This window comes from Bufo gargarizans, chromosome 9 (genome assembly GCF_014858855.1).
Source record: "Bufo gargarizans isolate SCDJY-AF-19 chromosome 9, ASM1485885v1, whole genome shotgun sequence".
NCBI classification, from domain to species: domain Eukaryota; kingdom Metazoa; phylum Chordata; class Amphibia; order Anura; family Bufonidae; genus Bufo; species Bufo gargarizans.
In genome coordinates, this window is record NC_058088.1 from 14,843,462 (window position 1) to 14,861,006 (window position 17,545).

The following is a 17,545-nucleotide window of genomic DNA, read 5'->3' on the forward strand; positions in this document are numbered from 1 at the left end:
GTGCAGAATTTTCTCCCCCAGTTAGAAATGTGCTACAGCATGTGGGGTTTTGAGCTTTTTCTGCTTTTAAGACCTGTGTAGGATGTTTTTGTGGTACATATGGTCTGCTGCCGGCATCCTCCATTGTATGCATGGGCAGGATTTGCTCCCCCAGGTGGAAATGCGCAACATCATTTGGGGTCTTGAGTAGTGATGGAAGAACATCGGCCGGGACAATTCGCGAACGTAATCGGGCGAAAGCGATCAAATGTTCGAGAACCACAAGTTTGCGGCGGGCCCCATTCACTTTAATGGCAGGTGAACCTGAAAAACCTTCAGGTCATATTTGCAGCCACCAAATACTTACTAGAAGTGCACAAATCGTTCCACAACATGGACAGTGACATACCAAAGGGGATCAATGGCAAAAATTCCTACAAAAAATATGTATTTTAATCAGGGACCATATTTATGCATCTTAAAGGGGAACTCTCAAAAATGTGCCTTGCTGGAGCCTAGAAAAAAATTATTTTAGACCACAGATGTACAGGCCCCAAACATTAGGCATTCACCAGACAGAAAACATCAAATGATTATGTGGCTGGAGGAATATTAGACGGTCAATGGATATATATTTTAGTGCAGGCCAATGGACTACAGGACCCAAAAATTATTCATTCACCGTATAGAAAAGAACAATTGATAATATGGCTGGAGGTACATTAGGCGGTCACCGTATAACAATTTTACTGTTGGCCAGTTAGATTACAGGCCCTAAAAATTATGCATTCACCGTACAGAAAAGATCAACTGATTATGTGGCTGGAGGTATATGAGATGGTCAATGGATATCAATTTTACTGCAGCCCAGTGGACTACAGGCCCCAAACATTAGGCATTCACTGGACAGAAAACATCAAATGATTATGTGGCTGGAAGTATATTAGACGGTCATTGGATATCAATTTTAGTGCAGGCCAATGGACTACAGGACTCAAAAATTATTCATTCACCGTACAGAAAAGAACAATTGATAATGTGGCTAGAGGTACATTAGGCGGTCACCGTATAACAATTTTACTGTTGGCCAGTTACATTACAGGCCCTAAACAGTATGCATTTACCGTACAGAAAAAATCAACTGATTATGTGGCTGGAGGTATATGAGACGGTCAATGGATATACATTTTACTGCAGGCTAGTGGACTACAGGCCCCAAAAATTATTCATTCACCGGACAGAAAACATCAAGTGATTATGTGGCTGGAGGTATATTAGAGGTCATTGGATATCAATTTTACTGCAGGCCAGTACAAATACATGTCAAATACATATATTTAAAAGAACTAAAAATATAAAATTGGATTAAAAACATGGCTAACGAAATCCCCCCTCTTGAATAAACCCCAAATGATAATAGGTGAAATTCGATAACACGTGGTCATCACAGGTGTTGAATTCCTCGGAGGCCCCAAAAATTATTCATTCACTGTATAGAAAACATCAAGTGATTATGTGGCTGGAGGTATAGTAGATGGTCATTGGATATTAATTTTGCTGCAGGCCAGTGGACTACAGTTCCTAAAAATTATTCATTCACTGTACAGTAAAAAGCAATTGATAATGTGGCTGAAGGTACATTAGGCGGTCACCGTATAACAATTTTACCTGTTGGCCAGTTAGATTATAGGTCCCAAAAATTATTCATTCACCGTACAGAAAAGAACAAGTGATTATGTGGCTGGAGGTATATTAGACAGTCAATGGATATCAATTTTACTGCAGGCCAGTGGACTACAGGCCCCAAAAATTATTCATTCACCGTACAGAAAACATCAAGGGATTATGTGGCTGGAGGTACATTAGGCGGTCACCGTATAACAATTTTACTGTTGGCCAGTTACATTACAGGCCCCAAAAATGATGCATTCAATGTACAGAAAAGATACATTCAATATGTGGCTGGAGGTACATTAGGCTGTCACTGTATAACAATTTTACTAGTTGGCCAGTTACATTACAGACCCCAAAAATTATGCATTCACTGTATAGAAAAGATCAAGTGATTATGTGGCTGGAGGTAAAATAGACGGTCATTGGATATCAATTTTACTGCAGGCCAGTGGAGTACAGGCCCCAAACATTAGGCATTTACTAGACAGAAATCATCAAGTGATTATGTGGCTGACAGTACATTAGGCGGTCACCGTATAACAATTTTACTGTTGGCCAGCTAGATTTAGATTACAGGCCCCAAAAATTATACATTTACCGTACAGAAAAGATCAAGTCATTATGTGGCTGGATGTCACGGCGGACGTACACTTTGTACCAAAGATAACACACCAACCAGGCTCTGGACGAGAGACAGGGAAAGGGTCACCTGCTAGCTTATCCCTTACCTCTTTCCCTGCACTGCTCAGCCCACAGCAGACCTTGAAGGTAGGTGTGCTAGTGTCCTCCAGCCTGGGCTAACAAAACCCTAGAACTCCCTAAGATGGTGAAGTGGGGAGATAGGAGCAGTCTGCTCGCACAGAACCTGGATGGACAAGAAGACACAAACAACCGAACTAGCAATGACACTTATCTCTGAGAGCAGGAACTGACAGCCAACCTTCTCTCCAAGCTTCCCAGACCAGAATGAACAGTATAATCCGCTCAGGACACTGGGCAGTGTGCAATTTAAACTAAAGACCCCACCCAGTGCACCTGAGAGAGGCGGATCCAGCACGGCTCCAAAGCAATCACTAAACTCGTGCTGCTATCCTGGCTGTCCTCCGCACATCGTCAGAGTGGGGCATGACACTGGAAGTATATTAAACGGTCATTGTATATCAATTTTACTGCAGGCCAGTGGAGTACAGGCCCCAAACATTAGACATTCACCGGACGGAAAACATCAAGTGATTATGTGGCTGGAGATATATTGGACGGTCATTGGATATCAATTTTACTGCAGGCCATTACAAATATATGTCAAAAACATACTGTATGTTTAAAAGAACTAAAAATATAAATTAGATTAAAAACATGACTAACAAAACCCCCCTCTTGAAAAAAAAAACAATGGTAATATGAGAAATTCATTTAAACGTGTTCGTTGCAGGTGTTGAATTCCTCAGAGATCCATGCCTCATTCATTTTTAGAAATGTGAGGTAGTCTACACTGTCGTGAGATAGGCGAGTGCGCTTATCGGTCACAATCCCCCCTGCTTCGCTGAACGTCCTTTTGGACAGGACACTGGACGAGAAGCAAGCCAAGAGTTCCATGGCAAATTGCGTCAGGTGTGGCCACAGGTCAAGCCAGCATCACAGAGGGCTGTCAGAATGCAGCATTTATAGGCCTTGCTTCGAGAGATGCTACATTCTGCTGTTGTGGGCGCTGGCAGAGAAATGGAAGGTCCCCAGAAGGAAATATTTCTCCCAGAAGGGCATCCCAAAGCTATATGGCCATGTTCAGTGGCAAGTTAATGTATCTCTGGCACACAGTGTCAGTGCCAAGATACATCTGACCATAGACACATGGTCTAGCAAACACGGGCAGGGAAGGTACATTACTTTTACTGCCCACTTGGTGAACCTTCTGACGGCTGTCAAGCATGCAACTCGTGGCACCCGAGTGAATTTGGTTTTATCACCACGGATTGCATGCAGGCCTGCCTCTTCTTCTCCTCCTCCTACTCCATCCTCCGTCTCCTCCTTTGCTGACTCCCCAAGCTCCCAAGAACCTATTTGACATGCCAGGTGAGATGTTGCCATGCTGTGCTGCGGCTGTTGTGGCTGGAAGCCAAGAGCCACACCAGTCCTGCATTTCTTTCAGCTCTGCGGTCACAGGCCGATCAGTGGCTAACCCTGCTAAATTTGACAGTTGGTAAAGTGGTGTGCAACAACGATGCCAATCTGCTAAGCACGCTGAAACAGGGCAAAATGACACACGTGCCATGCATGGCACACGTCCTGAACTTAGTTGTGCGGCGATTCATTGCCAAATACCCTGGGGTCCAGGACGTCTTGCAGCAGGCCAGGAAAATCTCTGGCCTTTTTAGAAGATCTTACACAACCATGGCTCACCTTGCTGTAGTTCAGCGGCGACACCATCTGCCGGTCAGACGTCTGATTTCTGACAGCCCGACGTGCTGAAACTCCATCTTGTATATGCTTGATAGGCTGCTTCAGGAGCAAGGTGCTGTTAACGACTACCTGTACGAACTCTGCAGCATGACAGGTTCTAGGGAGCTTGGTTTCTTTTCACCGTGCCAGTGGCTGCTCATGCAGACTTCTGCGGCCATTTGATGAGATCACCAAACTGGTCACTATTGCACTATTGCAATAGTGCTATATATTAGTTTTTTAGAATATTCGTCATTTTTTTTTCCATCTGAAGTCTTGATTCTTACCTGCTTGCTTGTGGGCCAATGACTGTTCACTTCAGATGGAAAAAAATGACGAATATTCTAAAAAACTAATATATAGCACTATTGCTATATATTCGTTTTTTTAGAATATTCTTCAATGACAAATATTCTAAAAAACAAATATATAGCAATAGTGATCTACATAAATTTTTTAGAATATTCGTCATTTTTTTCCATCTGAAGTGAATACGAATATTCGCTGTTGTGAGATAGTGAAAACTCAGATCTGATGATATATTCTAACCCCGATATGTTCCCATGGTGATGGGGCGCTCCATGCGCATGGCAACAGGCACTGACTGGAGCAGGCTGAAATTCTAAGGAGCCCGGACAGATAAGAACTGTTTTTTTGGCAACCAGACACCCTAAGCAGGGAGACATCATGTATACTGTTCACTTCAGATGGATGATGAAAAATGACGAATATTCAAAAAACTAATACTTAGCAATATATTCTAAATATTTGCAAATTATCGAAGTGCCGATATTCGCGATTAAAATTCGTTATTTGAATATTGGTGCTCAACACATCAGTTTATATGGCAGTAGTTGGCGGGCTAGCAGTTCCAACAAGCTGGCGGTTAGCCGTTGGGCAAGAGGGTTATCCAGCATCATCACATTTTTACATTTGAACATTCGGGCCACGGAAGCGTGCCTTTTAACAGATGAATGCAACGATGGCACGGTGGAAGGTGAAGTGAAGGACAAATGGGAGGAGAGAGAAGAAGAAGAGGCAGGACGTGGAGGGCCGGGAGTGTGGCTTTGTGGGTTCTCGCGGTGTTGTTCCCACTGAGCTCGGTAATGAGAGGCCAGGTGCCTTCTTAAGGTGGTCGTCTCTAGGTGAATGTTGGGCTTACCGCGACTTATGCGTTGACTGCACAGGCTTCAGATGGCAACACTATTGTCAGCAAGCCCACACTGCGGAGCCATGTAACCGTGCATGGTGGATGGTTCGCTCCAGATACATTTGCATTTTGGCTTCTGTGCACTGTGAGTTATGCCTGCTTCTCCTCCTTCTCCTCCCTATCTGCTGCTCCGTCTCACCCTCTGAACTCCCCTACTAATCTTCTCTTGTGGGCTCCCACGTGACATCCATCGACACATCATCATCATCACTTCCCACTTAGGCTCCGGCCTGGTGCACCTGCCCGACCCCTACCACCCCTGCACAATACAAATGAACTATAAAGAAATTATATTATAGGTATATCACACCTCTGCCTCAATCCGTTTTTTGGGGGGGGCAACTGGCATATTACACTAGTTGCAATTAGTTGTTCCAATAGCGTATGTCCTTCTGTATAGATGCGGTATAGCAGCAGAACCGCAAACAACTGCTGCACAATACAAATGCACTATATAGAAATTATATTATAGGTATATAACACCCCTGCCTCAATCAGTTTTTTTGGGGGGGCAACTGGTATATCACACTAGTTGCAATTAGTTATTCCAATAGCGTTTGTCCCACTGTATAGCTGTGGTATCGCAACAGAACCGTACACAACTGCTGCACAATACAAATGCGCTCTTGTGGGCTCCCACGTGACATCCATCGACACATCATCATCATCACTTTCACCACCACTGACATTAGAGATCTCGGAGAAGGCAGCAACAGCGGGGACTACCCTCCTTGGGCCGATCTGGATATTGCCGTAAACCCGCTGGATGGCGACCTTTGCTACCTCCTCTTCCTCATCCGATGACAAGAATGGCTGCGCATCTGTAAGGTCTGGGAATGGATGGGAAAATAATTCCTCTGACTCGAGTGGAGGGGCTATGGTGATGGTGTTGGTGTCTTTGGGGGTGCGCACAGCAGAGAGTGAGGAGGGTGATGATACAAAGGATGATGAGGGTGCAGAAGCAGAAGGCTGTGAGCCACTCAACCAACTCTGGTGCATCCTTTGACGTAATCGCACGCACAATTCCAACTTCCCACTTAGGCTCCGGCCTAGTGCACCTGCCCGACCCCTACCACCCCTGCGTAATGGCCTGCCTCTTCCTCTGCCTGTCATTTTCAAAATGACCCTGTGACAAAGTCCCTATAAAAGAGCAGTATTTGTGGAAGTAGGTATATGGAACCCCTTAATGATTATTTGCTGGAAGCAGATATTTTAAAACCCTTTAATTAGTTTTTTTGGGGGGGGCAACAGGTATATCACACCTTGTGCAATTAGTTGTTCCAATAGCATTTGTCCCACTGTATAGCTGCGGTATCGCAGAAGAACCGCACACAAGTACTGCACAATACAATTTTACTATATAGAAATTATATTATAGGTATATCACACCCCTGCCTCAATCAGTTTTTTGGGGGGAAACTGGTATATCACACTAGTTGCAATTAGTTGTTCCATTAGCGTTTGTCCCTCCATATAGTTATCTAAGCAGAACCGCACACAACTGCTGCACAATACAAATACAATATATAGAAATTATATTATAGGTATATCACACTCCTGCCTCAATCAGTTTTTTTGGGAGGCAACTGCCTGGTATATCACAACAGTTGCAATTAGTTGATCCAATAGCGTTTGTCTCTCTGTGTAGCTGTGGTATCGCAGCAGAACCACACACAACTGCTGCACAATACAAATGCACTATATAGAAAGTATATTATAGGTATATCACACCCATGCTTCAATTAGTTATCTTTTTTTGGGGGGGGGGAGGGGGCAACTGGTATATTACACCAGTTGCAATTAGTTGTTCCAATAGCATTTGTCCCTCTGTATAACTGCGGTATCGCAGCAGAACCGCACACAACTGCTGCACAATACAAATGAACTATAAAGAAATTATATTATAGGTATAGCACACCTCTGCCTCAATCAGTTTTATTGGGGGGCAACTGGCATATCACACTAGTTGCAATTAGTTGTTCCAATAGCGTATGTCCCTCTGTATAGATGTGGTATAGCAGCAGAACCACAAACAAATGCTGCACAATACAAATGCACTATATAGAAATTATATTATAGGTATATCACACCCCTGCCTCAATCATGTTTTGTGAGTGGCAACTGGTATATCACAGCTGTTGCAATTAGTTGTTCCAATAGCGTTTATCCCTCTGTATAGCTGCGGTATCACAACATAACCGCACACAACTGATGAACAATACAAATGCACTATATAGAAAGTATATTATAGGTATATAACACCCCTGCCTCAATCAGTTTTTTTTGGGGGGCAACTGCTATATCACACCAGTTGCAATTAGTTATTCCAATAGCGTTTGTCCCACTGTATAGATGTGGTATCGCAACAGAACCGTACACAACTGCTGCACAATACAAATGCGCTATATAGAAAGTATATTATAGATATCTCACACCTCTGCCTCAATCAGTTTTTTGGGGTTGCAAATTTTTTATCACACCAGTTGCAATAAGTTGTTCCAATAGAGTATGTCTCTTTGTATAGCTGCAGTATCGCAGCAGTACCGCACACAACTGCTGCACAATACAAATGAACTATAAAGAAATTATATTATAGGTATATTTCACCCCTGCCTCAATCAGTTTTTTGGGGGGGCAACTGGTATATCACACCAGTTGCAATTAGTTGTTCCAATAGCATTTGTCCCTCTGTATAGCTGTGGTATCACAGCAAAACCACAAACAACTGCTGCACAATACAAATGCACTATATAGAAATTATGTTATAGGTACAGTATATCACACCACTGCTTCAATCAGTTTTTTTTGGGGGGGTAACAGGTATATCACACAAGTTGAAATTAGTTGTTACAATAGCGTTTGTCCCTCTGTATAGCTGCGGTATCTCAGCAGAACCGCACACAACTGCTGCACAATACAAATGCACTATATAGAAAGTATGTTAGAAGTATATCACACCCCTGCCTCAATCATTGTTTTGGGGAGGCAACTGGTATATCACACCTATTGCAATTAATTGTTCCAATAGCATTTGTCCCTCTGCATAGCTGCGGTATAGTAGAAGAACCGCACACAACTGCTGCACAATACAAATGCACTATATAGAAAGTATGTTATAAGTATATCACACCCCTGCCTCAATCATTATTTTTGGGGGGCAACTATTGTATCACACCAGTTCCAATTAGTTGCTACTATAGGGTTTGTCCCTCTGTATAGCTGCGGAATCGCAGCAGAACCGCAGACAACTGATGCACGATACAAATGCGCTATACAGAAAGTACATTATAGGAATATCACACCCCTGCCTCAATCAGTTTTTTAGGGGCAACTGGTATATCACACCAGTTGCAATTAGTTGTTCCGATAGCGTTTGTCCCTCTGTATAGCTGCGTTATAGCAACAGAACCGCACACAACTACTGCACAATACAAATGCACTATATAAAAAGTATATTATAGGTATATCACACCCCTGCCTCAATAATTTTTTTGGGGGGGCAACTGGTATATCACACCAGTTGCAATAAGCTATTACAATAGCGTTTGTCCCTCTGTATAGCTGTGGTCTCACAGCAGAACCACACACACTTGCTGCACAATACAAATGCACTATATAAAAAGTATATTATAGGTATATCACACCCTTACCTCAATCTGTTTTTTTTGGGGGGGCAACTGGTATATCACACCAGTTGCAATTAGTTATTCTAATATTGTTTGTTCCTCTGTATAGCTGCAGTATCTCAGCAGAACCGCAAACAACTGCTGCAAAATACAAATGTACTATAATATACTTTCTATGTTAGAAAGTATATTATAAGTATATCACACCCCTCAGTGTGTCACACCTATCGATAGCACACCTATACCAGTACTTAAAATTACTTTTGTGGCCCTATTAGCTAGCATTTTGTGTTCCTAACAGCCTGTCCCTGCTCCACACAGCAACCTCTCCTACACTGGCAAAAGACTGAATGTAAAATGGCGGCCAGATCCGGTTTGTTTATAGAGTAGGGGGTGTGTCCATGTGGTGAAACGTCTCAATTGGCTGTCCTATCCCACCTGATGGATGTTTCATGGGTCAAAGTTCTGCACAATGCAAAAGAATATGGCGCTGGCGGACACCTCCATATGTTCGCCTATTTGGCGAAACCGCGAACGAGCAAAGTTCGCTGCGAAACGACTGCAGTGAGATCCGCAAGGCCATCTCTAGTCTTCAGGATCTTTTGCCTTTCAGACCACTTTATTCTGTGATTGAGTCTATGATATATCTTATCAGAAGTGTGCTTTCCAACTATTAAAAATATTCAGAAGATCTTTATAACAATAATAGCACCCCAAAAATTGACAACAACTGGACCCCAATAATTTTAATAGCCATAGACCCTGATAACAATGACAGTTACAGAACAACTACGACTGTGGTTCTCAGCATGTTGCACTGGCATCCCGTGCACACCACTGCCCCACTACTCCTAGCAGGCACAGTTGCTGCGCTACCCTCCTGACCTGCAGCTCAGGCCCATTTTTTGCTTTCTTGCCAGCAGCAGTCCCAACTGCCATTCTCTTCCTTGTGTAATGCAGGTCGCGGACTACATCCCATTATCAAAGACTCCTTATATTTTCCATAGCTTATACCCACTCCTGACCTCTTAGAGGGTCAATTTTCAGCTTTCTTTTTTTTTTTATGTCTTTAGTCACTTTGTCAACTATTTCCATGTAGCCTTAATTTTCGATGGGATTACACTAAGGATAGGTGAATCAATTCAAATCTGGCATCCAGCGCCATTTTGCTGTTCGTTTTTGCAGACAAACCCACAAGGAGGGAAGAAGGGTAATCACATGACATTGGAAGGAAGTAGGGGTGAGGCCTTGCCATGATTGGTTCAGAGGCTGACATACAGCTTGATCTCTATGATATATCTTATCAGAAGAGTGCTTTCCCACCTGGCCTCTTAGAGGGTCAGCTTTCTCAAATCCAAGTTCCTCGGACTTCCTGGGTACTTAAGGCACTTTCCCCTGTGGGATAATGCCTAAACTTTAGGTTTCCTAGTTTCCAGTGACCAGCAAAGATGCTTTCCTTGCCTGACTACCCATGTACCGTACTCCAGCCTCACTACAGATTCTGACTTCTAGCCGCCTGTCCAGATCTTAGCCTATTTCTTGGATGGCCCTACTGCTGTCTGCCTTGACTTTGAACTTTTCTCATTTAAGCGCAAGTTTGCCATCTGCCCTGACCTCAGCCTGTCTTCAGACTATGTACTGTATATTGCATGACCGCCTCTGTAATTGCATTGGCTGAGCTCTGTGAGTCCGCTGCCAAGTACACATAAACCTCTTAATTGTATGTAAACTAATGCCAGAAGCCTGACTAATAAAACTGGGGAACTGGAATTAGTGATGTGTGAGGAGGAATATGACATAGTGGATATAACAGAGACATGGCTGGATGATAGCTATGACTGGGCAGTTAAAATACAGGGTTACAGTCTGTTTAGAAAGGATCACCAAAACCGGAAAGGAGGAGGGGTCTGCCTTTATTTAAAGTCCTGTCTAAAACCTACAGTCTGAGAAGATATAAGTAAGGGACATGAACATGTGGAGTCACTGTGGGTAGACATACATGGACCCAAAATCAATAATAAAAAACTAATAGGAGTTTATTATAAATCACCTAATATACCAGAATAAACAGAAAATCTACTACTAAACAAGATAGACGAAGCGGCAAATCATAATGAGGTGGTTATTATGGGGGACTTCAACTACCCATATATAGACTGGGAAACTGAAACTTGTATATCTCATAAAGGAAACAGGTTCTTGGCAATAACCAAATTAACTTTCCCAACTGGTTCAGGACCCGACTAGAGGGATGGCCATACTGGACTTAGTATTAACCAATAGACTTGACAGAACAACAGATATGCAGGTCGGAGGATACCTGGGAAATAGTGACCATAAAGTAATAACCTTCCAATTGTCATTCAAAGGAGTGTTTCTTCAGGAAGAAATAAAAATACCAAACCTCAAAAAAGCTATATTTAGCCAACTAAGAGAGGCCATAGGCCTAACTAACTGGGACAAAGTACTCAAAAATAAAAATACAGCCACAAAATGGGATATTTTTAAAAGCATCCTAAAATCTTATTGTAAGAGGTACATACCTTATGGTAATAAAAGATTAAAGAACAAGAAAAAACAATGTGGATAAATAGAAATGTAAAGAAAGCAATAAATGACAAAAATAAAGCATTTAAATCACTAAAACAGGAGGGTAGCCAGGAAGCACTGAAAAACTATAAGGAACAAACTTAAATATGTAAATAATAAAAATAAAAGTGGCCAAACTAGAGACCGAGAGATTAATTATCAAAGAGAGCAAAACTAACCCTTAAATGTTCTTCAATTATATAAATGGTTAAAAGTATAATTCTCAAGGTGTCGGCCCTTTACAGGGTAATGAGGGGGGAGTTGCAGAGAGCGATGAGGAGAAAGCAAAGCTATTAAATATTTTTTTTCTCCACTGTATTTATTAAGGAAAATAAACTGTCAGATGATATGCAGAATGTAAAAGTGAATTCCCCATTAAAAGTGCCCTGTCTGACCCAGGAATAAGCACAGTGGAGTCTTAAAAAGATTAAAATAGATAAATCGCCAGGACCAGATGGCATGCACCTCCGTATCCTAAGAGAATTAAGTAATGTCATAGCAAGACCCTTATTGCTGATATTTAAGGACTCTATACTGACAGGGAGTGTTCCACAGGATTGGTGCATAGCAAATGTGGTGCCAATATTGAAAAAAAGGTCCAAAAACAGAGCCCGGAAACTATAGGCCAGTAAGTTTAATATCTGTTGTGGGTAAACTGTTTGAAGAGATGGTATCTTGGAGTACCTCAAGGAAAATAAGCAAATAACGCCAAATCAGCATGGCTTCATGAGGGATCAGTCATGTAAAACTAATTTAATCAGTTTCTATGAGGAGGTAACTTCTAGACTTGACAGCAGCAAATCAATAAATGTCGTATATCTAGACTTCTCCAAAGCATTTGACACTGTACCACATAAAAGGTTAGTATATAAAATGAGAATGATTGGACTGGGAGAAAATGTCTGTATGTGGGTAACTGGCTCAGTGATAGAAAACAGAGTGTGGTTATTAACAGTACACACTCAGATTGGGTCACTGTTACTAGTAGAGTACCACAGGGGTCAGTATTTGGCCCTATTCTCTTCAATATATTTATTAATGATCTTGTAGAAGGCTGACATAGTAAAATATCATTTTTTTGCAGATGACACTAAACTGTGTAAAGTAATTGACATGGAAGAGGACAGTATACTGCTACAGAGGGATCTGAATGGATTGGAGGCTTGGGAAGAGAAGTGGAAGATGAGGTTTAACACTGACAAATGTAAAGTTATGCACATGGGAAGGAATAATGCAAGTCACCAGTACATACTAAATGGTAAAACACTGGGTAACACTGACATGGAAAAGGACCCAGGAATTTTGTGAACAGCCAACTAAGCTGTAGAAACCAGTGTCAGGCAGCTGCTGCCAAGGCCAATAAGATAATGGGTTGCAGTAACAGGGGCATAGATGAGAACATAGTCCTACCACTCTGCAAATCATTAGTCAGACTACACATGGAGTACTGTGTACAGTTCTGGGCTTCCGTGAACAAGGCAGACATAGCAGACCTCGAGAGGGTTCAGAGGAAGGCAACTAAAGTAATAACTGGAATGGATGGACTACAGTACCCTGAAAGATTATCAAAATTGGGGTTATTCACTTTAGAGAATAGACGACTGAGGGGAGATCTAATTACTATGTATAAATATATCAGGGGTCAGTACAGAGATCTATCCCATCATCTATTTATCCCCAGAACTGTGACTGTGACGAGGGGACATCCTCTGCGTCTGGAGGAAAGAAGGTTTGTACACAAACATAGAAGAGGATTCTTTACGGTAAGAGCAGTGAGACTATGGGGACATCTGCCTTAGGAGTTGGTGATGATGAGTTCACTAAAAGAGTTCAAGAGGGGCCTGGATGTATTTCTGAAGTGTAATAATATTACAGGCTATAGCTACTGGAGATGGGTTGTTGAGTTATTCTGATTGCCTGATTGGAGTTGGTAAGGAATTTTTTCCCCTTAAGTGAGGAAAATTGTCTTCTACCTCACAGTTTTTTTGTTTTTTTTTTCCCTTCCTCTGGATCAACTTGCAGGATAACAGGCTGAACTGGATGGACAGATGAATTTTTTCAGCCTTATAAACTATGTTACTATGTTACATAGAGGTACAGTTGTGACCTGGTTAGTTCCCTGCAGTGAAGTCCATATCCCTGTATATGGTTTAAAGGGTGAATACCAGGACAACACCTTTAGGTTTAGCTTTAGTCCAAAGCTAAACTGATTAGTTGGCACTCTGGGTCCATGTCCACTGCTGGTTATACTTCAGTTCTCACCTATGCAAGGGATAAGGCGAACTTTTGCTTTGCCCCCTTCTCTCCAAGGGTCCTTAAGTCCGTTGTATAAACATTATAGAATTGTTAATTATGAAATCTAAAAGTATATTTTACAATGGATAAACTTGTTAAAAGAAATGATCTAACATTAAATTCATTCTAGATTTATTTTCTTGTCTAATATGTATTTGAACTTCTTAGCCCTTTTTGTGCTTTTTTTTATCTCTTTAGTCACTTTATCAACTATTTCCATGTAACCTTAATTTTTGATGGGATTACACTAAGGATAGGTGAATCAATTCTAATCTTGCGTCTAGCGCCATTTTACTGTTCGTTTTGGCAGACAAACCCAAAAGGAGGGAAGAAGGATGATCACATGACATTGAAAAGAAGTAGGGGTGAGGACTTGTCATGATTGGTTCTGAGGCTGACACTCAGGACACTATTTAGCAAGGTCCTGTGACAGAGAACCTCATAAACACCATTCTGCTTTGTACTCGTGATCTGGAAGGATGTTGTGCTGTGGCTCTGTCTGTCAAAAAGCAATTGCAGAGAAGAGGTTGGTTGGCACGCCACATGGAGAAATTGGTGCTCAGTGATAAACTGATTCACAAAATAATAATATAAAGTATCATACCACTCAAAATAATGTCCATCCAGAGTTATTTAGCAAGACATGGCCAATATTTTGGTCCAGCCTAGACCTTGTTCACAGCATATAAACATAAATATTGTATAAGTATATATTCCAATGGATCCTATAAGAATGTATATGATATAGTATAAACAAAATATTAAACAAAATATTAAATGGTGGCAAGTAGTATCAGGACAACACTATAATATTTTATTGGGCTTCTTACTTGTTTTATATTTGGCTTTTTAGTCACCTAGATATACTTAACTTAATCACTCCATATCTAAAGGGGACAATATTGAAACTATTTATTCTTAATATATACCCTTGATGCTATTTAACAAATTACCAAGTCATCTTTATATCCGCGATATGTACTACCAGATTTTCTTGATTGCTGTATATTAGCATTATACATTAGGCTGTCTGTAGATTATATTGTTGTCCTGATATAACTTGCCACCATTTAATATTTTGTTTAATATTTTGTTAATACTATATCATATACATTCTTATAGGATTCATTGGAATATATACTTATGCTATATTTATGTTCATGGGCTGTGAACAGGGTCCAGGCTGGACCGAAACGTTTGCCATGTCTTGCTAAATAACTCAGGATGGATTAAATAAATTTCTAATTCCAATACATTTATATTATATTATTAAAAAATGAATTGCAGACATAAGCCACTGATCAATTGTGATATGGACAGTGTAAGAAAGCTGTATGGGGAAAATAGGAAATATATTTTGGTATTTATAGTATATTAATGGGCATCTGTCTAAATATTTGTCCCTACAGTAAGACACTGGCTGACCCGTTACATGTGCATTTGGCATCTGAAGGCATCTATGTTGGTCCAATGTTCATATGTGTTCACATTGCTCAGAAAAATTATATTTGAATGCATGCAAATGAGCCTTGTAGGAGGAATGTGGGCGTTGTCGTTTGTGTTAGTCTAGTTTCCACAAAAACCCTTTATCTGCCTCCTCCACATCCTCTTACATGGACATCTTCCCATCCTTACAAGAAGCAGAGAAGACAGTCCTCCTTCTCCCTCCTATCATATTTGTAAAGTGAAGAGTTGCCATGCAGTGTTAGAGGTAATCAGCCTGGGCGAGAGTAGTCAGAGAGCATCAAGCAGCAAATTATCTGCTGGCTGTCTCCCACCAACTTCAACTGGCAATGTGGTCAGCAACAATGGCAGGAACATTGTGGCTATTCATTCTGGGATATCACACATGCTCCTTGCATTGTGCATGTAATAAATTTAGTCATGCAACATGTCTTGCTAGCCACCCTGTAGCTGTTAGAGACCCTTAAGGAGAAAGTCCCACAGAGGATGAGGATGAGGAGTTGCCACTAGAGGAGGTGGAGTCAATGGTGGAGAAACCGGAGGCTAATTATGATGGTGACGCCAGTCACGATGACCAATCATCTCAGCTGTATTCATGCTTGTATACATAATGATAGATGAATCATTCACAAGAAGCAATTGTCATGGCGTGTTGTGGGTAGTAAACTCCACACTGAACACAAGAGGAAAGGGAAAAGGTACTAGGCCTGGAAACTAGGGAAAGGGGAAAGGTCACCACCTAGTGAATCCCTAAACCGCGCTCCCTGACTACTATCAGTATGAACAGACATTGATGGTAGGAATGCTCATACGCAGGAACCTAGAGCCCTATCTGACCCTAAAATTCCCTGGAAATAGTGTCAGGACAAAAGATGACATGTTACTTCCCAGCTGAAGGAACAGGAGAGTCCCTCATGCCTAATACCAAAAGATAGGAAAATGCAGCAAACAAGAAATAGGGAAAAGACACTTAACTATGAAGTGCACGGACAACACCAGGACTTCCACAACCAGAAAGGAGCTATCAACCGCATAGCATAATGGGTGAGAACAGACTAAATAGAGGAGTTGGAATGACCACTTAAGCTACACCTGAGACAAGAGGTGTGGTCATAACCAGCAACAACACAGAAACAAGTGAAACCAAAGAGGCTGTCAGATAATATCACATGCAGCCAGTCTCTTAGATCTTCTGACCCCGGTCACGAGAGAGACTGTGACAGCAATATGATGATTACTGCATAGCCATGTTTTTATATCCTCACCATCAAAGTAAAACGGGGGTTGCTGCAGCTTTTGTCAGCGGGCACATGCCAACCGTATGTCTGAGGCCCCCTTACATGTCCTGTATGGATACCTTCCATCTCCACTACCACAAGAAGAAGATTCCATGGCAGCCAGATCAGTATCATCAACAGGATGAAGCAAGTTTTTTTATGTGCCACTCAAATCAGCAAAAGACATACTGCCTTAACACCCAGGTTCAGTCCTACCTGGACTCTCTCTAGCCCTTTACCAGCACATACCTTGTTCCTTAACTCTATAGAGTTTTAATTAGGCAGATTGAAACAATGGCTTGGAACTGGCCCAGTATGGTCTCTATTTTATTTCTTATTCAGGCCTCAGTGTCATCCCAGAGAGGGTTTTCAGGACAGCATGGGGCATTGTGACACCCAAAAGACCAAGTTATCCACCATTTTTCAAAATGAAGAAGGCATAGATCGGTAAGGATTTTTGCACTTGCTGATGGTGCCCCATCATGCCACTGCCACTGTATGCCTGCCTACCATCATGTTATATACCGTAAGGCTGCTGCTGCCCCATCATGCCACTGCCTACCCACCATCATGTACTGTATTGCATGGCTGCTGCCACAATCATGAAACTGCCACTGCCTACCATCATGTTCCATTCCATATTGTTTCCCTACCCTTTCCACATCCACACTGTACTGCTGCTACTCCCAATACAAATGGAGAATTTCTTCAACGCCACTCAGAACAAGTCATTCTTTCTTCTGACAATTAACATTTGTACATAAATATAAAATAATACAAAATAAATTTGGGTAAGAATTCTGCCCCCATTAAAGCCTCATTTTTGGATGCTTGCTCCCAACAAGTCGCAGTTTTTTTTCTCAATGCACCATGTGTGTTTAAATACCATCTGCCCCGGATAAGAATAACTTTTGGAAACTTTCTAATATTGAAAGCATAACACATGCAACGGCGCAATTTGTTTTTAAATGTGCTGTTTGTTCATACCGTCAAAC